At 43.3% G+C, this 24,881-nt stretch overlaps 1 long non-coding RNA gene across 1 annotated transcript in view; it reads right to left on the bottom strand.

Annotated features, from left to right (window-relative positions):
* Nucleotides 1–1,237: 1,237 nt before the first annotated feature.
* The window catches only part of LOC139045700 (uncharacterized), an 82,157-nt gene continuing 58,513 nt past the window's right edge, over nucleotides 1,238–24,881 (bottom strand). Inside the window, exons 2-4 of the long non-coding RNA XR_011504629.1 lie at nucleotides 16,092–16,217; nucleotides 9,342–9,544; nucleotides 1,238–8,028 (exon numbers count right to left, since the gene is read on the bottom strand). This is a non-coding gene — a long non-coding RNA (uncharacterized lncRNA). The remainder of the gene's footprint in view (nucleotides 8,029–9,341; nucleotides 9,545–16,091; nucleotides 16,218–24,881) is intronic.

The following is a 24,881-nucleotide window of genomic DNA, read 5'->3' as shown; positions in this document are numbered from 1 at the left end:
AAGTAGCAAACTGGCTACAAGTTAACATCTTGTGAATCACACAGCCTCACTTCACTGTCCAGCTCGTGCACCCTGTGCTTCTTGTAGCTCCTCTGGAAGCCAGAAAGACCAGTCGGTTAGATTATAAAGGTTAATTAAATACCATAAAATGTATACAGGATCGTTAGAAACAAATGGCCTTGCTTTTTTTCTCTCAACCACCCATATTCAATCAAGCATTATGCTGCAGGTCCCAGGCATTTAGGTGTCTAGCACAATGATTCTTTTCATAAAGAATAGGAAATTGATCATACCCGTGGAGGTGCCCTGTACTTTCCTGGAGTAATAGCAGAAAGAGTGGGTGTGGTCTGGCTCTATTAAACACATAATCTAAAGACAGGGAAAACTTCTCAGACTGCTTTATGGAAATCTAACCATTTTAGACAACTTCAGTTATTTCACTGAAAAAAAAACACATATCCAGTAGCAGCACTTTTAGAAACTAGATAACATATGCACATCATAAAAAATTCAAAGGGCATATAAAAGAGTATAAAGGGGAAAGTGAATCTCTCTTTTCACACTGTCCCCTAGTCTTCCTCCCCTGAGGCACCAGTGTCACCAGTTCGTATATCTATCTACATGCATTCTCTGAATATTACAAGCATGTAATAATATGTATATATTGCCTTAACAAAGATATTATTTCTATATAACACATGAAATATATAATTATATATATTACTATACACATTGTCTTTTCAATTCCTTTTTAAATCTTTTTCAGGGGCCGGCCCGGTGGCACAGCGGTTAAGTTCGCACGTTCCGCTTCTCGGCGGCCAGGGGTTCACTGGTTCGGATCCCGGGTGCGGACACAGCACTGCTTGGCACGCCATGCTGTGGTAGGCATCCCACATATAAAGCAGAGGAAGATGGGCACGATGTTAGCTCAAGGCCAGGCTTCCTCAGCAAAAAGAGGAGGACTGGCAGTAGTTAGCTCAGGGCTAATCTTCCTCAAAAAAAAATAAAAATAAAAAATAAATCTTTTTTATTGTGAAATATATATGAGTATAAAAATATTTATATATAGTGATCTTGTTTTTTTGTTTAACAATACGTCTTATCTGTTTTTTGAGGAAGATTAGCCCTGAGCTAACATCTACCACCAATCCTCCTCTTTTTGCTGAGGAAGACTGGCCCTGAGCTAACATCTGTGCTCTTCTTCCTCTACTTTATATGTAGGACACCTACCACAGCATGGCTTGCCAAGCAGTGCTGTGTCCGCACCTGGGATCTGAACTGGTGAACCCTGGGCCTCTAAAGCAGAACATGCGAACTTAACTGCTGCGCTACCCAGCTGGCCCCTAACAAATGCATCTTTGAAAATATTTCATATTAGTGCATACCACTCTGCTTCAGTATTTCTGACTGTTGTATAATATTCCATTACATGGGTATACCACTGATGAATCTCAATATTGATGAATTTTTAGTTTGTTTCCAACTTTCGCTATAGTGGAAGCTTTTTCAATCACTTTTCCCTGTTAGAAAAATGGCTTCAAGTACCACTGAGATATTCAACAGGTATTTATTGAACACCTACTATGTCCAAAACATAATGCCCTGTAATTAATAATGAAACTAAGAATATTCCTATACATTTCCCCCTCTTCAAAGTCTTTGGTCATTTTACATGTGTGTGCTATGGGATTTGTATTGTCCCTCCCAAGTTTGTAACCAAAGACTCCTTCTTCATTTATTAAAACACAGATCTGTTCTAAATTTACCCTACTATGGCAAAACAGGAGTTCCATAGTAGCGAATCTTTAAATTATCACTTTGGAGCCATATACAATTCTCTCTGCAAAAATTTACCTGTGCTTAATCACAGAATTTCGGAGCCAGAGAAGAACCTAATGATCATAGAGACCAACCTCTTCATTTTATAGATGAGGAAAGCAAAGCTAAGAAGAGGATAAATGACTGGGCCATGGTCATACTCTAGCTTATTTTTCTGATACAAAATTGGTTCAATATACCTCCCTATCCTCTATTTGAAAATCAAAACTGACCTTCAATTGTTGACATGATGGAATAAGAGGGACCTGATTTACCCTTTACCTTAAACAATGAAAAGCAGGCAAAATATATAAACAGCAGTTTTCAGACATTGGACAACATGCTGCACAAGACAGTGATCTCTGGAAGAAGAGAAAGAAATGAGGGGAAACTGCCATCTCCCCAGCTTCCTGCCTGGAGAGATTCGAGGCTACAGCACAGGCAAGGGAACCCCAGCGAAGCCTGGCAGTTTTCCTGAGTTTCCTGAGACAGAGTTGAGAATTCAGATTGGCTAAGGCAGCTAGAATTTGTAGGGTAGATTATCAAAGAGAAGAAAGCCGCACAAAGAGAGAGCCAGTTCTAGAGAACCTGCGAGGGCTTCCCCAGGAGTCTTCAGCTGAGTACTGATCAGCATTCACGTGTGGGGAAACTACTCGAGGCCAAGGAGAGAAACACCCGAAAGACTGGCATTCACACAGACTGGAAACAGCTCACATTCCAACAGCCTGAATTCACAAACTCTCTAACACATTGGTCTTGGGTCGAGGACTCAGACAGGGATTGCCTCATTAGCAGCCCAAATTGGTCCTAAACTAAGGGCTGCTCTGCTCTGGCCTATCAGAGTTTAAAGCTAGTCTCCAAAGGATCAAACTGTTTCCAAGTAACTGTGACCCAGAACATAACTCAAAAATATTTAAAGGAATGAAAAAAAGATCCCACACTGTGAAATTCACAATGCCTGGAATCCAATTTTCTTATTAGTGCTTCTTTTTTTTACTGGGCATGCAAATTGAAGGAGGAAAATACCACCCATAATGAGGAAAATCAATAAGTTAATCAACATCAGATCCAGGGATGACACAGGTGATAAAATTAGTATACGAAGACATTAAAACAGCTTTTATAATTATGCTCCATAAGTTCCAGAAAGTAGGAGTGAGCATGTTAAGGAGAGAAAAGAAAGATATAAAAAAAGACCAAAGTGGAACTTCTTATGATGAAAAATACAATATCTGAAGTGAAAATTCAGAACTGCTATGGGAATTATAATTTTTGCCATTATTTCTATCATTATCAACACTACCGATGTAAAATAATACTTTCATTGGATCTGAAAATATTCCTTTTCATATAAAAATCTCAAAGCCACATCAATGTGCATCAAAACCATCAATGCAGAAGAGTGTTTGCATAGTGAGAATGTGCTAGCCGCACTCACTACTGGTATTTATAAAGAATAGGAGCAGCACGAAGCCTTTTCTATATGCAAAACATGTGAAGTCAAGCGTGACTTCTATTCAGAAGAGTTTAAAGTCCAATGAAAGACGAAAAATTGGGTTCTGTGACTTCATTTTTAAGCTTGGTGCATGAATAAATTAAAGAAAAAAATTTTTTATATGCACCACTTAGGACATGGAATAAAGCTAGAGATTTTTAGACCCTTGCCAGGATCAGTGATGTCAGTATTCTCAACAATTTGTTGGTGAGCTGCAGTTTGAAGTATCTAACCTAAGAAATGTAGGTAAGAAGAAGGAGAAAATCAAGCCTGAAGCAGAAGTAAGACCAAAAGGAACTCTTATGAAAAGTGGGAATGTAAAAAATGTGAGGACTATGGTTTACAAGTGGATATGAATCTTCCTGACAGAGGCTGAGAAGGAGATAACAGGAAAATGCAATTAAATTCAACCAGCAGTTATTGAGTGCCTGTTACCTGCAAGACACTATACCAAATGAAGTACTGTCCCTTTCCTCCAGCAACACAAAATATGATGCAAGAGATGGGTATAGATACATAAATAATTGTATCATAAGTCAGACTGATGGCTGCAATAATGTAGACACAACAACAACTAGGAGAGCACAGAGAAGTGAAATAACTGAATCTTGGGGTAGGAAAATGAGGGAAGACTTCACATAAAAGGAAACATTTGAACTGTGTCCTAAAAGATACAAGGGATTTTAGTATATATAAATGGGGATCATGTGGTTATTCTCCATTTAATTTTCCCCTGCCTTCATTCTCACACTGCCATTCCTTCTCTGGCTCTCCCTGCCCTGCTTTGTAATCTATAGACTGCCTCATCTGACCATCCTTGGTGGTTAGCTGGCTTCTAGTTGAGTTTGGCCAGTCAAAGACATCCGCCAGAGATTAGATAGCAGGAGGAGAGAGAGTTTGGGGTGTTTGTTCACTGCCCCTCTCTACTTCAGCACTGTGGTTTGGCAGTGGCTGCAACCCTCCTGCCTACAGCTCCTACTGATGGCCTCCTTTCCCACGGTTCCAGTTCTCCCTGAGCTTTGGTAACAGTAGGTCATCTCCTTGGCCCTTCGGGTCCATGGAAAGTAAGAGCTTCCCACTCTGCTCGTCTCTGAATGTCTCAAACACTCTTGTGGCTTCCCTTTACCTTGACTGTATCTCTGTAAACAGTCCCTTCATTGAACTTAGTTGAATCCAGTCCCAGACAGAGAGAACAGTATAAGCAAAGGCAAGAAGGAATATATGCCATGATTCAGGAACCATGGCTGCACTATGGGGAACATAATGGGGTGGGAAGCTAGGATAGAGGAGAGTGGCTTTAGAAAATTGGGGCCAGATTGTGAGGGCCTTACTAAGGAATTTGGACTTTATTCTTGAGTAAAAGAAATCTAATGGTGGCTATTGAGTGGATACAACCAGATCTGTGTTCCTGAAAGATCTTTCTACTGGCACGTGGAGAATGGGATGAAAAGGGACTGAAAAAAATGGGACTGAAGGCAGGGACACCAGGTAAGAAGTTATTGCATAAGGTCCTAAAATGGCACATTGGATGGTGGTAGAGAGAATGGATTTGAAATGGGTCAGCAATAAAATCTATAGGTCATGGCAAATAAGTGAATTGTGGAGCAAAGCAGAAGGAATTTTTAAGGATGACTTCTAGGTATCCAGTTTGGGAGAATGGTAGCCCTGTAAGTATAAAGGAGAATGTTCTTAGAATTGGGAACATGGGTTTGATTCGGATCACCTAGAAAATGAAGTGCTGTGGAGCGTTCTGGCTAAGATACTCAGCAAAGAAATGGAAATTTGGATCTAATGTTTCAGGAATAATGTAAGAACTGGAGATGAAAGCAGATATTTTAGAGGCCGTCCCAGTGGCATAGTGGTTAAGTTTGCATGCTCTGGTTTGGCAATGGGGGTTCACAGTTCCAGATCATGGGTGCAGACCTATACACCACTCACCAAGCCATGCTGTGGTGGCATCCCACATACAAAATAGAGTAAGATTAGCGCAGATGTTAGCTCAGGCACAATCTTCCTCACAAAAAAAAAGAAAGAAAGAAAGTAGGTATTCTGGAGCTATGGTTCTCCATCCTGCTATACTTGAGAATCACCAGAGGAGCATTTAAAAAATAGATCCCTGGGTCCGACCCCAGATCAATTAAATCCAATTTCTGGATGAGGTCAGAAATAAGATTTAATTGGTATGGATTTAATTGGATTTAATCTGGGTTTGCATTTTTAAAGAGGCCCCCCCCCGGTAATTTTTATATACGTCTAGTTCAAGAAGCATTGATTCAGAGCAAAACGGAAGCAGCTAAAAACGGACATTTGAGGACGCCAGCATTTAAAGTATTGTATTAGGAGATAATAAAGAGTGGCAGATAAAGATAAAGCAAGTAAGAATAAATTTATCAGGAGAGTGGATGAGCAATTCACATGCCGCGGACAGGTGGAAGAGGAATGAGAAGAGGCCGCTAGATTTGGTAGAGAGGAGCTCATTGCCAATCTCTGGGATTGCAATCACTGGGAAAGCAGTGTTAGTAGCTGCAGAAGCCCGGTTGCAATAGGCGAGGGGCAGATTTTAGATGAGGAAGTGGAGGGAGGGAGTGTAGACTACTTTTTCAAGAAGCTTGGTGCAATAGGTAGGAGAAAACAACCAGTAACTTAAGAAGAAAAAGGGTTGAGAGAAAGTTTTGTTGGATTTTAAGATAGAGAGCATTCGTTGACTAAGGTAAGGAAACACAAGCGGGAGAGAATGAAGATCACAGTAGAGAAGGGGTTACTGGAAGAGCAGGGCTACAAGAGGAGCCTGGAGCGGATGGCATCAAGATTATCAGTGGAGTCAGCCCGGGAAAGGAGTACCAAAGAGATGAGCTTTAAGTTGAGAAAAGTTGAGGGAGTTCAAGCCATTATTTTCATAAAAGGTTGGAAGGCTTGGGTGACTGCTGAGAGCAAAGGAGGTGAAGGGACAGGGAAACAGGGCAGAGAACAGATATTGAGAGCTCTCCGTGTGCCAGGCACCATGCCGAAATCCTACCGCATTACCTCATTCAGTGATTAAACATGCTTTTGAAGGACAAATGTTGTCAAATGGGATAAGAAGCAGAACAGGCCTGTTCTGCCCAATTTCAGCCATCTAGTCACCTTGCTCCTCTGGTACCATTACTAATTAATGACCCTTTAAAGTTTGGCCTGCAATTTGTTTTAAGCTAAATGCTCATTTCTAGCTGAATAGGGAAAGATTTCAGTTATGATAATATTTCCTTAGTTTAGTTTAAAGGGAAAAGCCATAGAAGAACATTTATGAAAGAGAAAAAGCCTATTATGGAGAACACTCCATTAGTGAGGGCAGAGAGAGATGGTTTTCAAAAAGATAGCTGTTTAATGGTCCAAGTTAATGACAATCAATAAATATTTAGGGAGTAGAATTAACCTGCATATTTTTAAGTTCTTCTTTTAAATGTAACTTTAGATTACAAATCCATCAAAGGCTAGGACTGTGCCAACTCTTTCTATGATGCCTGGGCAGTTGTGTGGGCTCAGTGAATATTGACTGAGAATTGAACCATCCTGTGTGGCCAGAGCGTCGCTATTATCCATGTCATGTGGTACAGTCAAGCAGGCCAGCAAGCTAGATAGCTTCCAACTTTCCAGATGCAAATAGATGGCCAACTTGTGACACTGGCTGTCCTTTTCTCTTGGAAACTCTTTCCAAAATTGGGATCAATAAATTCAGAAGTAGCTGCCATGATTTCCTTCACTGACATCCCAGTGAACCACATTAGGAAGTGGGTATAGCTGCAAAGAAAGGCAGGAAACTTGACTAACCTGCTGGAATGAGCGTTGGGGTAGCCCAGAGGCATGATCCTTCAGCTGCCAGAAATCCAGCGGGAGTGGAGGTGGAGATGAGGTTGCAGAAGGCTTGGAAAGGCTGGGATAAACTCAGGGTAGCCCCCCTACTTGGCTCTCCACAGCTTGAACACTGAACCACTATAAATTGTTTCCAAAGTTGCTCTGGGACCCCTTGTCATAGGCTGCTGAGCCCTGCCTTAAAAAGCTACCATATTCTCTCTCTATCCTGTTCATTATTTATGTTTAGCCTACTTACAAAAAACAGATTTCAGAAGATCAGGCCCCCTCTCTTAAACGCAGAACAGCATGCAACTTTTACGTTCTGTGGAGACTGAATCTTAATCTACGTCACTCACCACTGTGAGTTGCCTGGCACATCAGTAGTTGGTGCTCACTAGATAGTTACTGAATGTTTGAACTTTGCTCGTATCATTCTGCTTTCTCGTGTTTCTACATATTTTTATTTGTTTAAAAACTTCCCTGTAAAGTCTTTTTAAAAGTCTACTAAGTTTTTTCGTAATTCTTTACGTTGAATAGTCAGGAAAGATTTTCAATGCTACAAGGAAGAGTCACTATGTAGACACACAGACGTCTTCCTGATCCTCCTCTGGGCTTCTTTTGCCTATAGTACTGGAAGTGTTCTAACACAGGTGTACTGAGGGAATATTAATCTGCAACTCCAGGGCTTTCTGTCATCTGTTTCCTAAATAAATAGCTTTCAAGTGAAATTGTTGTGGATGGAAGACCTTCAAGGGTTGTATCACCTGACATTTAGTTAATGCATTTCTTAAGGGAAGTCTCCATTTCTCTCCTTGAGTCTTGTTCTTCTCTATTGCATCCTGGGCAGGTCGATATAAGACAAACATTTTCATTTCTTCTGCATTCTAAAAGGTCAAAATGATAACAAAATCAGAAATAGAACCCACATCTTTGGCTTTATTGCAGATCTCATCCTACTTAACTTTTATCCCTTGGCGCCTTGTTCTGTTGGCTGGGCTTATAGACAACTATCTTGAAATAAGCAGCTCTCAGCCTCTTTCTTTGCAGCTCACCCTCTTGATTCATGTCATACCAGCTTGGTAGGGTGACTCCTAAACTATAACAACAAGAATAGTAAACTTAATTTTATATAGGATCCTTCATACAGCGCCATTACAAAACGCTTTGCCAATTTAAGAGTTGTAGAATTACAAAGCAGCGCTATCGAATTAAATAAGTAACAGCTGATACTAATAATTAGCTTAATTTATGGTCTAGCAGAACTGTCACAACTGAGGCAGCTCTCCCTCCGCCTCTCATCTCCCTCTCTTTTCTTCCTCATCCCTCCTCCTTTGGCAATGGCAACCAAGTGAAGTGCTGAGATTGTCACATTAGTCATCAGAAAGTCAAGTCACTTCTTCCTTTACTCGGTAGCTTTACGACCTTGTTATATCAAGAATTTTCAACCTTTTTGGAATTGCTCCACCCCTTCATGGTGTGATTTCTCAACTGCTTCTCCTAATGGCAGGCACCTGGTGGGAGAGGCACGCTAGGCTAGTTTGAAATCTCTTGAGAATTCACAACAATCCCAGAAAGGCTCTTGCTTTTTGCAAAATCAGGGTTGACAATTACTGCTCTGTAAGGTAACCTTGTAAAGAGGGTTCTCCTCTCCACTTAAGCCAGGGGACTAAAAACTCAAACACATCAGCAAGGTCACACTGGGGCCACGTGGCAGAAATTGGGAATGACTCTGTTTTTCCAGTGTCTGTGCATGGCAGCTTTCCACAGATACTCTAACCTCACTGGTAATTGGAAAAAATTCAAGAATGTTCTTACATAAACCTCATCTAAAAACCCATGCAGTTTAGGCTTAACGCAGAATGTCCATTTTATCACATTTATTAATCACTTATCTCCCTATCTACTGACCCCTCGCCTCTAAATTCTGAAGAAGAAATATGGGCTTTCTCTACCATCAAAATAACGTAACCTGGGGACCAAACTCTGCAGAGCTGCTCTTTGTGTAAGACATGTTCTTGGGGCCAGAGGGTATTAGGACTTGGAGGCTTTTTATATTGTCTGCTGCAGCATGTGGGGAAATTGTCATTGTCTTCTATGCTCTGATAAAATTGCCAACTTACCTGAATGAAAGCTGTTTCAGTAGCACTCTATGCTGGGGAGGGGTTTCTGGGCAGGGCAGCACTGATATTTTATGTACCTTTTATTATTCCATAAAAGTGATTAACTGGGGGCTGGCCCGGTGGCGCAGTGGTTAAGTTCCCACGTTCCACTTCAGCGGCCTGGGGTTCGCTGGTTTGGATCCTGGGTGTGGACATGGCACCGCTTGGCAAGCCATGCTGTCGTAGGTGTTCCACATATAAAGTAGAGGAAGATGGGCACGGATGTTAGCTCAGGGCTAGTCTTCCTCAAAAAAAAAAAAAAAAAACGTGATTAACTGGCAATTTATTACTAGGTTAAGACATCAAAACAATTAAAATGAACATAAAAATCTAACATTGCCAGACTCTTTGGACTCCCTGAGAGTAACTGACATGACATGTCCATCTTTCTCCCCCCCATGCGAACTCTTCATAGGAACCCACCTGTCTCTCTAATACCTCCTGACCTAGAGGTGACTGATGGGCCCAGGTCTGAGTCCCATCAAGCATGCGGTTGTTTTTTGCAGGGGAAGAGATCTGTCAGTTTTCCTGAAGATGAGCTTGTCTACTATGAAAGAAAATCAGTGCTCTTTAACTGTGGACTAAACCAAGACAGATGTCCAGTTCTTGCCTCTTCCCACCATGTAGTCTTCCTGATTTTGTTTGGTTGATACTACCACCAAAACAGGAGCCTTCCTGGGGCCCGCCTGGTGGCGCAGCAGTTAAGTGTGCACGTTCTGCTTTGGCGGCCCGGGATTCACCTGTTCGGATCCTGTGTGCAGACCTACGCACGACTTATCAAGCAATGCTGTGGCAGGCCTCCCACAGATAAAGTAGAGGAAGGTGGGCACAGATGTTAGCTCAGGGCCAGTCTTCCTCAACAAAAAGAAGAGGATTGGCGGCAGATGTTAGCTCAGGGATAGTCTTCCTCAAAAATAAAGAAAAAAAATAAACAGAAGCCTTCCTGATGACTGTCCTCCGAGTCTTACTGCCCTGCAATATCTGCTAGAGAAGTAATTCATTGTGGAAAACCATATTTGACAAAGGAATAGGAAATTTCCTTCTGCAGAAAGTTCTTTGGTTTTACCCTTTGCTTTCCCAGATTGCATACAGGCATTTTAGATTCTTCAATTTAAAGAGGGTCTAAATCCCTCTCTAAGAGTGAGAATCTGCCAAACAGGATTTTAAATACCAGTGGTGCCACTTACTTGCTACAAGGCTCTCAGAGCCTGTTTCATCCTCTGTTAAATGGGGCCAAGTCTAGTGAGAGCCGTTGGTACTCCTGCCTCGTTCTTGCTATTCATGTTCATTCCTTGACGGTGTGATTATTGGCCTGAATTTTACTGCCTATAATATTTGCCACATGTAGCAACTAGTTTAATTAGGACAATATGAGTTGGTAGAAAATAATTTTTTGGAAGTGATCAGACTGCTTCTGAAATTTCCTGGGCTCCTTTCAGAGGGTGTGTCCAAGAAACTAGGCAAAGACCAGGGTACTCAGGCCTCACTGAGCCTTGGGACCCCTCACCTTGCTTAACAAATGACCCTGGGCTTTTATTTATTACTGACTGAAGGGCCTTTGTGAACCAATTACCATGAGCAAACAGCACTTATTGTAAAGCAATAAACAACAATAAACCTTGCCCTTATCTAAATTCATTGCTCTAAGCCACAGAGCTGCAGGGAATGGTTAGGTTGAAAACCCACAGTTGGTTAAGACTGAAAATTTATAGGCACTCTAGTCCAGCTCTCCTTGGGGAGCCAACAGTGCGAAGTACCGAGTCTGGAAGGCCAGAGAATGCATGTCAGGGTCACCTTTGGTCTTTCACTGGGTGCAGAGGAGAAGAGAGAAGAAAAAGTCCTGGGTTTATCCAAACACCTTTTCCCCAGGACATTTGGGTATGTAACACCTTAGAGACAATTTCTCCTCCAGGTATACTGACCAATAAAATAAATGGAAAATCACTGTTGTCTAGTTAAACATGGCAGATTGAAGACTCTCATTTATCCCTATTCTCACAAAACAAATTAAGCAAAGGAATTTTTAAATGATGTAAAGCCTCAAAGACTAAAAGAACACTAGACAAAGACACAGCAAAAGAGAAATAAACAATATTCACAGAAAGCTAAAAGTTAAACCTAGCGGGGAAGGGAATTAATTAGAGTCTCAGAATCCCAGAAAGACTCAGACGCTGGGGGAAGCGGTACCTCCAAAGTGGGGAGCGTTCAGGAAAAGGGCACCAGACACAGTGTGAAGGTGGGTAGACGGTAGCACTGAAGACAGTCTGCACACTGCTTCCTTCCCACATTTGGCTTGTGGCACATTAGCAGCTAGGCTTATAGCCCCAAAAGGCAAACTGAGAAAACTGACAGGACCAAGAAAAATTGGGGTCCCACTAGTTGACTAAGATCCCTCCTGTGGTGGCCAGATTTAGCAAATAAAAATACAGGATCCCCAGATAAGTTTGAATTTCAGATAAATGATAAATAATTTCTTAGTAGAAATATGTCTCATGCGATATTTAGGACATACTTATATTTCTTAAATTATTGTTCATCTGAAATTCAAATTGAACTGGACATCAGGTATTTTATCTGGCATCTCTATTCCCCACCCCAAATTCCAGTTGGCTTCTTCGTGACCCATTCTTATAGAGGAAGAAGGCTAAGAACCCTCAGATGTGTGAGACAGTCCTCTGACAGGAAAGACAGAGGCCAAAACCAACCAACAGTACAAAGGAACTCAGAAGAAACGGAAACAGTGAAGGAAACAGAAGAGAACCAGACCAACTAGAAGGAGTGTCATCAGAGAGAGAAGAGAAACATTGCTTCCATGAAACGAGCACAGCATTCTATTAAAAAAGAAAAGAAGGAAGGAAAGGAGAGAGGGGAAGAAGGAAGAAAGTTCAGAAAATGAGAGAACTCTTGGAAATTGAAAATATCACTGAAATCAAAATTTTACTGTAAGAGTTGGAAGATAAATAGAAGACTCCTGGCACATTGTCCTTATTCTTGTTCTTTTGTTATTGTGCCAACTTGTGAAAACATCTTCACAAACCAGGCAACATCCCCATATTTGGGGTCCAGTCTTTCCCCTTCTCCTGCCCATTCACCTAACTTATAAGCCTGCACTGTCCAACAAGGCCACTAGCCACATGTTCCTGTTAAGCACCTGAATGTAGTTAGCCCATTTAAAAATATGCTGTAGGTGTAAAATACACACTGGATTTCAAAAGCGTAGTATGAAAGAAACTATCTCCTGAATAATTTTTATATTGCTTACATGTTAAAATAATAGTATTTTGGACATATTAGGTTAAACATATTATTAAAATTAATTTTACCTGTTTCTTTTTACTTTTTTAAGTGTGGCTATGAGAAAATTTTAAATTACATATGTGGCTCACATTATATTTCCACTGCAGGGCACAGCTCCAAGGATAGTCCCGTCTTTTCCAAATCAGTTTGCAAGTTTTTGCTATGCAGAATTGAGAAAGGAAGAGAAAGGAACTGCAGAGATGGGAGGAAAGAGAAGGGCAGGATGAAGAGCGGGGATGAACACAGGGCCTGGGTACTGGGGACAATTTCGGGGATTTGGTGGGTAAAAGTCTCTGTCAGCTGTAGATTAAGGAAGAGAGAAAAGGGAATTTAAGAAGTGTCCTTTGGGTTATGAATCAGATTCCCTTCAGTGTTTTTAGAAATTCACATCTCTAAAGATTGAAATGCAGGTTTAATTTCTTCTTGGCTCCTGGATTACCTTCTTTAATTAGGATTCTGGGAAATGGAGACTCCTGAGGGCCTCAGGATTTATTCGCTTTACTTTATTATTCTAAATATTCATTGAATTAGTCCACAAAGCTCTTGAGGACTTTTCTTGCCATCCCTTTACCCCATTATTTTGACCCTTCCAGCTGGGCGCCAGGGTAACAAAATGAGGGTAGGTTGCTCAGTGCTGGAAGTTCCCCTGTAGATTCCACACCCCCCCACCCCCCCACCCCCCCTACTATCTCCTGCCCAATTAGAATCACACTGTGTTCCTGAGGGATTGACCCATAATGGTGGTCATGTACTACTGGAGGTCTCCTCCCACTGAGGCTTTCTTGCCCACTTGGCTCTTTCTTAAAGATGAAGAAGCTTTTGCTTCATGAGATGCCACTTTCCTACCATCCTCATGTGTAAATTATTCAGGCCTTCCCTTGGTCCTGGATACACACTGCTTCCTCCCATGAGGAAATCCACCTTCTGAAATGTGGGAACAAGTCTTCAGGATGAAGGCAGAAGGGACAGACAGCAGCCAAAGCCAACCCCTCTGACCAACTCCAAGAATGCCCCACTTCCTCAAGCTCTGGAGAAGTCTAGAGAAGCTGCAATCCTCAGGGATTAAATAAATTGCTCAAGGGCACACGGCCTTCCCGTCCTTCCATTGCCCCTTCCTTAGCTCTTCCTGTCCCCTTACCTTTTCTGGCTCTCTCCAACACGTGTCTCTTCCTCTACCCTCCCTTCCCCTTACAGAAAGAGCCTGTATCCTCTTTAGAACCATAGTGTGTATGCAGGGCCAATTTCTTCTCCTTGAGGGTATTGCATTTTAAGCCTTTTAACTGGCTGTGGAAAGAAAAACTGGTTAAAAAGAATTTCAATCTCCAGGATGTGGTTGGAAAGTCCAGAGTATTTTGAGAGATGGGAGCCCTTTCTCAGGGCTCTGAAAACAACACTTTAGTAAAATGCTTACTTTAATTGGATAAAATAGGTCTAGGGAGGAAGACAATTTCTCTACCCTCTAGGTCCTTCTGGATGGTGTAAGAGTTATTCTTTTTTAATTTAATTTAATTTTTAAAAAATTTTTCCTCTCCAAAGCCCCAGTACATGGTTGTATATTTTGTTTGTCAGTTCTCATTTTTTTTGGTGAGGAAGATCGGCTCTGAGCTAACATCAATTGCCAACCTTCCTCTTTTTGCTGAGGAAGATTGTCCCTGAGCTAACATCTGTGCCCATCTTCTCCTATTTTTTGTGTGTGGGATCCCACCACAGCATGGCTTGATAAGCAGTGTGTAGGTCTATGCCTGGAATCTAAACTTGTGAACCCTGGGCCGCCAAAGGAGAGCCCACGAACTTAACTACTACACTACTGAGTTGGCCCCTCTTCTGGTTCTTCTATGTAAGCTGCTGCCACAGCATGGCTACCGACAGATGAATGGTATGGTTTTGTGCCTAGGAACTGAACCCAGGCCACTGAAGCGGAGCCTGCCAAACTTTAACCACCAGGCCATCAGGACTGACTCATAGTCTAAGAATTAAATTAACATGAGATGGAATAACAGGAGAAAACCAAAGTTTAATAACATGTATACATGCGAGAGGCCCAGGAAAACTGAGTAAATCACCAGAATAGCCAAAGCTGCCACCTTAAATACCATCTTCAGCTAAAGACAAAGGAGGACGTTGTGGGTAGTGGTTTGGGTCTTCAAAGGGGTGGAAGGCAATTTACATGGAGATAGAAAAGCGAACATTTGATAAACAAATGTTCGCTGGGCCATCTATAGACAACGTGACCCAAGAGACACATTTTACATCACATTACAGTTATCTTACGGTATTAACTCCTTCCTGGAACAGGCCTTCTATCTTAAATTCTTTTAGGCAGTCAGGGGGAAGGTCAAAGTTTCTTTCAGTCTTTTGTTCTTAAAAATAATCAAGGCAAAAAGACACATTTGGGGGTGACCAATTCGGATCCCCCACATAGGCCTCTTAGGGAGTCTATTCTGAGGGATCCTTTGACTCATTTGCCACCGCTGACCAAAGTGATGCTTTGAAAAGGAGCACAGAGCTGTGGCGGGGTGGACGCTGAGTATTTCTCATTCTGGTGGGCTGTTGTGTATATCCTAGCAGTAACCTACAAAAATGTCATTGTGCTCAAAGCATAAGACTTTCTAAGGATTTCTTTGCAAAATAACACAGAAGCCATCAGAGAAAAAGCTTGTGTAACAGCTTTCCAGTGCACAATCTTGCCAAGGCTGGGTCACTCAAGTCTCACCTCTAATGTCACCTCCTCAGAGATTCCTTTCCTGACTACTCAATCTATGGTAGCAACTCCCCAGCCCCATTCGCTCTGCATAACACTACAGTGTGTCACTCTCTTCATTTTTACTGCTACCTTAAATTTTCTTGTTCACTAATTAATGGTCTTCCCCATGAGAACATAAACTCCCTCAGGGTAGGAATATCGTCTGTCTTGGGCTGTCTCTCCAATGCTTGGCATGTACTAAGTGATCCATGACTATTTGTCGAGCGACTGCCCGAATAAATAAGAGAGAATGAGCAGGGGAAGAATTTATCAAGCCTTGAGAGGAGAATCCTGCCCCTCTTTGCTCTTTAGGGGCCAGGGTAGCTGTGAACTCTCAGACAGTGATCAGAAATTGCAGAATATTTAACAAGGCCGCAAGCAGTTGAAGGCCTAGCAGGTGGGCCGCCCAGTATATCTAAAAGAGGAGGGCAGTGTGCTTTAACTGGAAACGATACTCCCCAGTATTTTCTTCCAAGCTGAGTGTGGCCCAAAAGGGTAGAATACCCTGGAAAGGTTCTTTCCAAAGGGATTAGAACAGAGTGAAGGAGAAGAGATTAATGTGAAGCTGATCACTCTGAACTTCAAAATGTATATACTGTACCTGGGAACACAGCCAGAGTGCAAGGGGCGGGTGTGGACTGCAAACCCTCAGGTACGAGTCCTGGCTCAAAGGGAAGTCGTGTGGCCCAGGAATGATGTGACATTGTAGAAAATGAAATTAATGGGATCAGTAACGATGCAGACGTACCTAGATTTCAAGGAGGATTTGAGCCTCTTAGGAGGGTCATCCCAGATCCCTTTTCATCAAGATTTCAGACAGAAATGTATGTGCTCCTGTAGCACTCCACTGGGAAGGGCATAAACCTAGGTGAACCTGTGTGGAACAAATAGACAAAGGCAGGTCAGTGGGGCTTCCCTCCCTTCAAGTGAATACCTGGAAGTGCCCAGTGGGGTGGGGACGGAATGCACTGCCAGCGGGGCTCTGCTCCATTGAGGGAAGAGAATGCTGAGAAGGATGAACGTGCCTTGAACTGACACGAGCGAGCTCTTTACTTCTCAAAACCGTTTCAGGTCTGTTGTCTCATTTTACTCCCATTTCAAACCTGTGAGGCTGGGAGGGCAGTTGCTGTTTTCAGGTCCATTTATAAACATGCAGACTTAGCACAGTAAGTGTGTGGCTTGTCTAGAGACAACTTGCATAAAACAGTAGGAGAACCAGTGCTCTCTCCACCAGGTTTCTAAAAATGTAGGCCCCCTGCTTCAGACTCATCTGAGGAGCGTGTTTAACAACCGGCCCCAGAAACCGTTAATCAGAGTATCTCTGGGGCGAGGTCCAGAAATCTGCACTTTTTGTTATTAATTCCAGGTGATTCCTATGCATGCTATGATTTCACCTGGCACACAACCCTTAACTCTAAAACAATTTAGAATCCATTGATCCATTAGTTCAATTTTGACCTCGTGAGCTCATCTGCTCCTGCACTTTTTTTCTCCCTTTTTTCCCTTTGAACTGGAAACACAGGGAGTTCCTTAGAAGAGAGGGTTGTGTGGCTGTAAAGAAAGGAGTGAAGAAACGTTGATAGGGGCTATTTGAAGCTCTGGTGAGGAGCACTTGTTAAAACAATCATAATTAACTTGCAGATTGTAAAACATGGCAGAGCCTGGGAATCTGCTCTTCAGTGGTTAAAGCAACACGTAACCCAACTAGCTGATCATGTGTTCCAGGACTCAAAAGAATTGACAAAGAGCTGTAGAGTCATCACCACGGGCAGAACCAAAGCTCCACTGGCAGGCTGGAAGGCTGTTGAAACAAGATATGCTGCAACAAGTTCTGGGGCAAAATAAAGCAAGCATTTTCAAATAGCCATTGGAAGCTGACAAAGTGGGCATGGGGGAGGATATACCACAACATCCAAAGCAATTTAAGGGAATAGCCGGGGCCAATGGAGAATGGATTCTTGGGAAGAGGGGAGTGGGATTTATAATCCTTTTTTTTTTTTTTTTTTTTTGCTAAAGAAGATTCACCCTGAGCTAACATCCATGCCAATCTTCCTCTGTTTTGTATGTGGGTTGCCACCACTGACGAGTGGTGTAGGTCTGTGCCCAGGAACTGAACCTGGGCCGCCAAAGCAGAGCACACGGAGCTTAATCACTAGACCACAGGGCTGGCCCTTATAATCTATTTTTAATGTAAACTATTGTGAGTTTGTACAGTCACTAAGAATAGTGCCTTTACTTCTCTAGTAATCTTTTACATTTATAGAGCTCTTTATGGCTTAAAAGCTTCCACATTATTGCTTTCATGTGATTCTACAGCACCTTAAAATTACAAAGCACTTTCACCATACTTCATTATTTACAATCTTTATCACTGCTCTGCAATATTTATCATGCCCATTTTGCAAGTGAGAAAATTTAGGTTCATAAAATTAAGGGATCTGCTGAAGATTACCCAACTCATTTGTGGAGAAGCTGGAACTCAGCTTCAGGGCTTTCCCATTTCCACATCTGCCTCGCTATTATGGATTTCTGCAAATAAAGAGGATGTAGCTCAGGCAGTCATTGCAGTGAGGCCTATGACCCAAGCTCCCATTGACGGAGGAGGCAGTAAAGCTGAGGCCTTGCCCCAGGTCACACGGTTATCACCAGAGCTGAGATACTGATGCCCCATCTCTGATCATCCAGTGCAGAGTTCATTCTACTTTGCCCTGCTTCCTCTCGTAGTTTGTAAGCAGCTAGATATAAATCTCACATGTTAATCTGGAAACTTGGAATAAGAACTTTTAATAAGCTAGCCCCCTAAAGTGTGGGAGCCTAACAGATTAAAAATTCATTAAATTGATTTAAAAGGGCATCTCTGGCCTTTTACATTTAGTGGCTTTAAAAGCTTGGAGCTTTTGGCTTCTCACACCTTGATATTATAATCAATATACTTGCCACAGTAAGCAGTGTAGAATATTTACTTTGAATAATGTCCATATTTCTCTTGTTGGTGTAGATGGCTATAAGCTCCAGATAATGGCGAGATGGAAGGAGTAGTTTTATGTTAGACTTTGATAAAATGCAGACAATGATAGAAAGGAAAATTGAATTTAAAACATGATTTCTAAAATTACCAGTTACTAGAGGCTACATGAGGGCTAGCCCCAGGACGAAAGGCAAAAATGAGTGCACCTAGAAGGGATATGAACAGGTTTTTGTACATCTGTGTTTATGGTAGCATTATCACAACAGCCAAAACATGTAAGCAACCCAAGTGTTCATCCACAGATGAATGGACAAGCAAAATGTGTTATGTATATACAATGGAATAACATGCAGCCTTTAAAAGGAAGGAAATTTTAACACATGCTACAACATGGATGAAACTTGAAGATGTTACTGCCTGCAAACATAGGTTCCCTACCCACCATACAAGAGGGGCCAAATAAAAACTAGAACACCAGGCTTGTGGCAAGGAAAGGGCTTTGATTTCAGATGACATCAGCCAGGAGATGAGAGTCCTCAAATTCATCTCGTCTCTTCTTGTCTCCCCAAAAGATGGGAGGTGAGGGGTTTTAAAGGTTGCAAGGAATGTTTCTACTTGGGAGGGGTGGGGGGCAGAGAGTTTGTGGCCTCACTGGTCAGAGCTTTCCCACCAGCCTGCCTTCCGCCTTGGGAGGCTGCTCACAGGGAGGAGGATGATAAGGGAATTTGCAAGTGGGTGACCTTGGCTGTTTGTCCCCATGGTGGATAGTGGTTTCTAGAGCCGGGAAGCCCCAGAGAGTAAGCAGGGAATGAGTGCTTTGGTTTTAACCCCATATATGCTGGGTTTAATGTGGGGGAACCGATATTGGGGCTGGTATCAAAGACATTAAGCTAAGTGAAATAAGCCAGTCACAAAAACACAAATATTGTATGATTCCTCTTATATAAGGTTCTTAGAGAAGTGAAATTCATAGACAGAAAGTAGAATGGTGGTTGCTAGGGGGGAGGGGATAATGGGAAGTTAGGGTTTAACAGGTGCAGAGTTTCAAAAAACTGAGTGTGCCTTGCTTTTTGGTTTCCTCCCTCAGACCGATGGGCAGTAGGGTTACATGTCCTTGGGACAACCCAGGAGTCCAGTTCAGGCTCCAGATTTTTTTCAAACTTTTCACTGAAAACAGCACTGCAAAGAAACAATAAGACAAATCCAGAAAGCGGGACATTCTATAAGACAGGTGGCCTGGCCTCTTCGAAAGTCAGTGCCCCTAAAAAAGAAAAGATGGGGAGGTTACTCTAGATTTAAAGAGACATAACCAAGCACGATGCACACATGAACTATGATTGGTTTCTTGTTGGGAAAAACAACCTAAAAGACATTTGGGGAACAACAGAAAATGTGTGAATATTGACTCACTGTTAGATAATATTTAAAAGTCACTGTCAGTTGTTTTAGATGTATTAATGGTATCGTAGTTATGCAGGAGAATCTCCTTATTGGAGGAGCTGCACACCGGAGTATTTAAGGCTGAAGTGTCATGACGCTTGCAACTTCCTTTCAAATGATTGAGGGGAAATATATACACACACAATAGCAAAGAAACTGCACAAATAACAGCAGAAAATGGCAAAGTCATAGACAAAGCATCATTGAATCTAAATGGTGTGTACAAAGGTGTTCGTTGTATTACTTTTTCAACATTTTTGTAAACTTAATGTTTATTATAAAATGTTTAAAATTGAGTGCTCATAGATCGGTAAATATTAAATCTCCAGTTGATGCCTTCCGTGATCAAAACCACCATCACCACCAGTTACTGTGTTCATGGTGTACCAGGCACTTTGCAAAATCTTTACACACACTATTTCATTTAATTCTCAAACACTCTACAAAGAGGGTACTTTCATCAGTCTCACTTTCACAGATGAGTGCGCTGAGGTACAGAAATTCAGTAACTTCTCCAAGATTCTCAGCTAGCGAGTAGAGTCAGGATTCAGTCTGGCTGCAGGCTGGCTTCGCTCTTCAGAACTTCTGGAAGCACTGGAGACAGTTTCAGACATTGAGGCAAGGCTGTGATGAGAGGTGTTGGGACCAGAAAGCCTTTCAGATCCCCTCAAAGCATGGCCGTGAAGGGGATGTTTCAGCCACCCAGGGGCAGGGTCCACTTAGGCTGCAGAGGCCACATGTAAAAGTTTCTGTTACCAGGGTTCTTTGGTGATGCTGCCCATCCCCAGGAAAGGCAGAGCGTTTACAGCCATTATCTCATCATAGCCCCAGGCAAGCTGGGAGCAAGTGTAAATAATTGTTTTTAGTTGCAGCCACAGAGGGTTGCCTGAGGCTCCTGGCTCCGGGATGCACCTGGCTTTAGACAGCAACAACAATAACTACAGCAGTTAACATTTACATAACACTCACCGTGTGCCAGGAACCCTTCTAAGAGCTTTAAATACACCGAGGAATCCCCAAACACCCCTCTGGAGTGGGTTTGTTATCCCCATTTTAGGTACAGGAAAACCAAGGCACAGAACGTGAGTTAAGTGCCCAGGTCACACTGATAGCAAGTGAAGGAACCTGATTCCCAGCCAGAGGGGACCGGAGAGCTGCCCAGTGGTTCTTGGCAGTCCTGGGGGGAACTTGGTCTCAGTGCTTGCCCATGACAGGGTGAGTTTAACGAAGTCACCTCCACCCCTCACCCCAGGGGTACTGAAAGAGGCTGCTGCCCTCAGTGCCTCTGCCAGATACATGAACCTGTGTTCTGATTTCCTCCTTGTTCTAAACTCGGCCTTGTGGGTCTTTGTTTCCTACAAAACAGCAGTAACTCCCTGGGGTTTGATATCCGAGCTAATCATCCCACCTGGCTACCTGCATAGGCTGTGGTGGCTCAGCCCTAACAAACCACAGGAAATTTGCAAGCTTATCTTCAACAGAAAGAGGAGGCTTCCAGGTCAGCGGCACCTGAGACAGCCAACCAGAAAGCCAGCACTGGACCTGATTGTAAAGTGGGGCAGAACCAGGCCTGCCCACGGTCCCCACCCGTATTCTCCCACCTGCCACTGTGGCAGTGTCAGATGAACCCTGTACTCTAAGGTGCGGCAATACTTTGTCACCTCTCCCAAGGGGTGACAACATCTTGGATCCCTTAGAGACAGCAATATCCCACCCAAAGGAGTGACTCTCCAGTGACAGAATTTCAGGCATGATAATAGAATGAGGTTTATTTTCCTTCCTGCTATAGGAAAAAAAATTTTCTGTTCCTCTTCACTGGCCACCAAGCCCCACAAATCAGCTAAGGCTTTGTGTTCAGTGGCTCCTGGTTTTGTCTTGTGGGGGTGCCCGGGAGGTCATGGGGGGAACCCTTAGCTAATGGCTTCTCTACAATTCAGGGATCAGGCACAAGAAGGAATTAAGCTAAAGGTGCCCCAGAGGATGGGGTGGGGATGGGTGGAGAGAAGGTGGGTCTTCCTGGATCAGGGAGAGCGTGGAATTCTACAATCAGGGAGGACAATAAAGGGGAGGCACCCTTAAATGGTGGAGAGCTGTGCCTCTTCTGTTCAGGGCACAGCCCTAGAGGTTGTAGGGCCCTGGGAAGCAGCTGGGGCCTGGTAGCTGGGCCTCCAGAATGTAGAAAGGTCTTAGTGGCAGCAATCTGGTGAGACGAGGAGGATACTCTAAGCTGTTTATGTGTCTATTGACAAATAGAAATGGCAAACAATAGGATATATTGGAGAATATGAGGAAGCCATTTGGTGTAAACCTAATTCGGCCTGACCTTGTCTTTCCAAAAGGGCCTGACCGTGACGTTGAGCATGCATTGTATATCTGCTTTAGACATTCCCTATGGCAAAGGCCCTTGAGATAAAGGTGCAACTTCCCTCTCCCTCCCAACGTTGGCATTTCCTAAAGGATTAAGCACCTTTCCTTGGGCTAGGAACTGATTGCTGCCCTCACCTGTGACCACCCAGCTCGAGACAACAGACTTGCTTCCTGCTGCATCCGCCGAGATAGCAGACCCACTACCTGCTGTGTCCATCAAACACTGTGCTGACAGAGCAGTCTCATGACTATTGTGGGAGGGACATTTCAATCATGTGTGAAACATCCCGTTTGGGGATATATAACCACTCTGTATACCTCACTTCTTTGGTGCCCTTTCTTCCTTCGGGAAGAAACGCCCCGGGCCATGGTCCTCAGATTTTAGCTCAGAATAAACTCTCCCAAATTTTCATTTATAGATTGGTTATGGATTATTTTCGTCGACACTATATGCATGGAAATGAGCAAAGATTAATTATCTCTAGCAAAGAATGGGGGATGATGCCCCAGATTATGGAAGATCTAAAGTTTCCTCAAAGCTCCTTCCTTCATCCTCCCACCCCAAACTTGGCACATAACTAACACTTCAGGGACAATCTCCAATTCTATGACCTTGAAAACATGGACAAGGGCCCCCTATGCAGAACCTGCAAGCAAAGTAGACATGGCTGGAAAACTTTTAGTCCAATAGCTGCATCTCACAACAAATGAAGCAATATTAATAATGGTGGCTATTTTATTGACTATCTCAGACCCCTGTCCCATTTTTCTGTTACCAAGTAGGCCCCTGGATTCTAGTACTGCCCAGTGGAGGGGAAGAGGAAATTTCAATAATAATTAATATCGAAGATCCCAGCAGCCAGGCTAAGGTGGGGATCAGAACTTGATTTCAGTTGATTTGGAAAAAACAAAGAGATGTGCATTTCCTTCCTCCTTGATGAAGTGCAGCAAATTCATACCTGTTATTTAGGCCTCAGTGGGAGGGGAGTGGTGGGGGAGGGGAATTGTTAGACCCACCCTCAAATCACCAGGCAGCTGGAGAAGCTGCCAGGCTCTGCCCTCCTCCATTTGCCTTTAGTTGGCAAAAAAGACAAATTCGCCCCATCCTCCTGAGCCAGAGTTTGCAATGCAGAGTCTGCAAGAATGTTTGCTTGGAGAGCCGCAGTTTTTTATCTCAGCAGGTGTAACTCCATCACATGATTGTCTTGGATCTGCTTTGCTCTGCGCTTGCCCAAGCTTGCCAATTCAGACAAGACCGCTGAGAAATAAATAGTCCTTTTCTGTGTCATCCCAGAAAGCACTGGGCATCCCTTTACATAGAATATAATGAGCATTTCCTCACTTCCTGAGTTAGAGAGGGCCTCTCTCCCTGCCCTGAGGCCTATAAGCTCAACTTCCTCTTTGCAGGCAACTCACTGGCCTCTTCTGGGAAACCAGCCTGATCCTGTGGCCTCCTCTTGCCCCATCCTAAGCTTTATAGGTCACCAGACCAATCAAAGAAAGAAGAGTTCAAGGAGAGGCAGAAGGCCCAGCCCAGGGCCTCTGTAGGGACACAGCCACAAGAGCCCTGCTGCCTTGGAAACTTCCAGTACAACCTGGCTATCTCTAGCCCCAAGGGTTATTTCCATTGCAATTTAAGGTTACCTTAAGCAGGTAACTTTCACTTTCTAGAACTGGTGACAAGGAAACCAACAGAAGGGGCCTGCCAGCCCAAGTACCTAAGGTTCAGCCAGTCAGCCGAGGAGGAGGGAAGGTGGCTCCTTGTCAATGGTGGCTGCCTGCCCATCCATACCTAAAAGGCTTTTGGGGTCCTGTGAAGCCAGGTCAGGGGCTAACCTTCCTCTTTCGGGCCACAGATGTTCGCTCTGGATGTTTGTTCAGGACTAAGCTGGCTTGGGAGCCTCTGGGATTCTCAGCAGCCCTGGTCGGGACCAAGAGAAATTAGATACTGTGGTTGAATTCCAGGGACTCCTTGGGAGTGGGGTCAGACTCCATGGGGACCTAATTTTCACCTGCTCCAAGTTCTCTTCAAAGTGTTTTTAATTTAACAAGCTCTTGTATGAACATCGTCACAGCAAAACAAGTTTTAAAACTCTGAACACTCTTTCTAACCAATTGTTCTCATTCGTCTTTCCTCCATGCTGTCCTTGGCCCTGTCCTTGTCCGCATGCAAACATACTTTGCGCAGAGTTGTTTTCTTAATATAGGTAACTGTTCTCACTTTTCCAACAAGATAACTGCTACTGCTCAGCCTTTCATTTTGTAGCTCAATGGTTCTGAAGGCTGGCTATGCGTCATTTGGAGTGCTTGTTCAAAGTTCAGATTTCTGGGCCCCTTCTTGAGTAGACTTGATTCTGTAAGTCCAGGGGAGGGGCATAGGATTCTGCTCCCCTGCCCCATACAAGACCATAATGTTAATGAGAATATTTCTTGTAAGCAGGCTACAGGGTAATAGAAACAAGATGATAGAGAAAGAAATCACTTAACTGTCTTCTTCAGTGCTTGTGAAGATACACACAGCCTCTCTAGGCCCCTAGCTGTCTCTGATGATGTTGGATTTTCTCCATTTGCCCCTCATGTCCCATTTGCCACCCTTCTCCACCTGCTCTTTCCCCAGAGGCTGAGCCGCAGGGACTGCATCGGTGGGCTCTCTTTGCCCTCCAGCCTCTGGGAGGGTTGGCCAATGAGGTTGGCATAGTTATTTCTCTGGTTCCCTCCTGCCAGGTGGCCCTTGGCCCTTGCCATCAGCCTTCCTTCTAGGGT

The sequence above is a fragment of the Equus asinus genome, chromosome 7, assembly GCF_041296235.1.
Source record: "Equus asinus isolate D_3611 breed Donkey chromosome 7, EquAss-T2T_v2, whole genome shotgun sequence".
NCBI lineage: Eukaryota > Metazoa > Chordata > Mammalia > Perissodactyla > Equidae > Equus > Equus asinus.
This window is presented reverse-complemented; position numbering and strand designations above follow the sequence as displayed.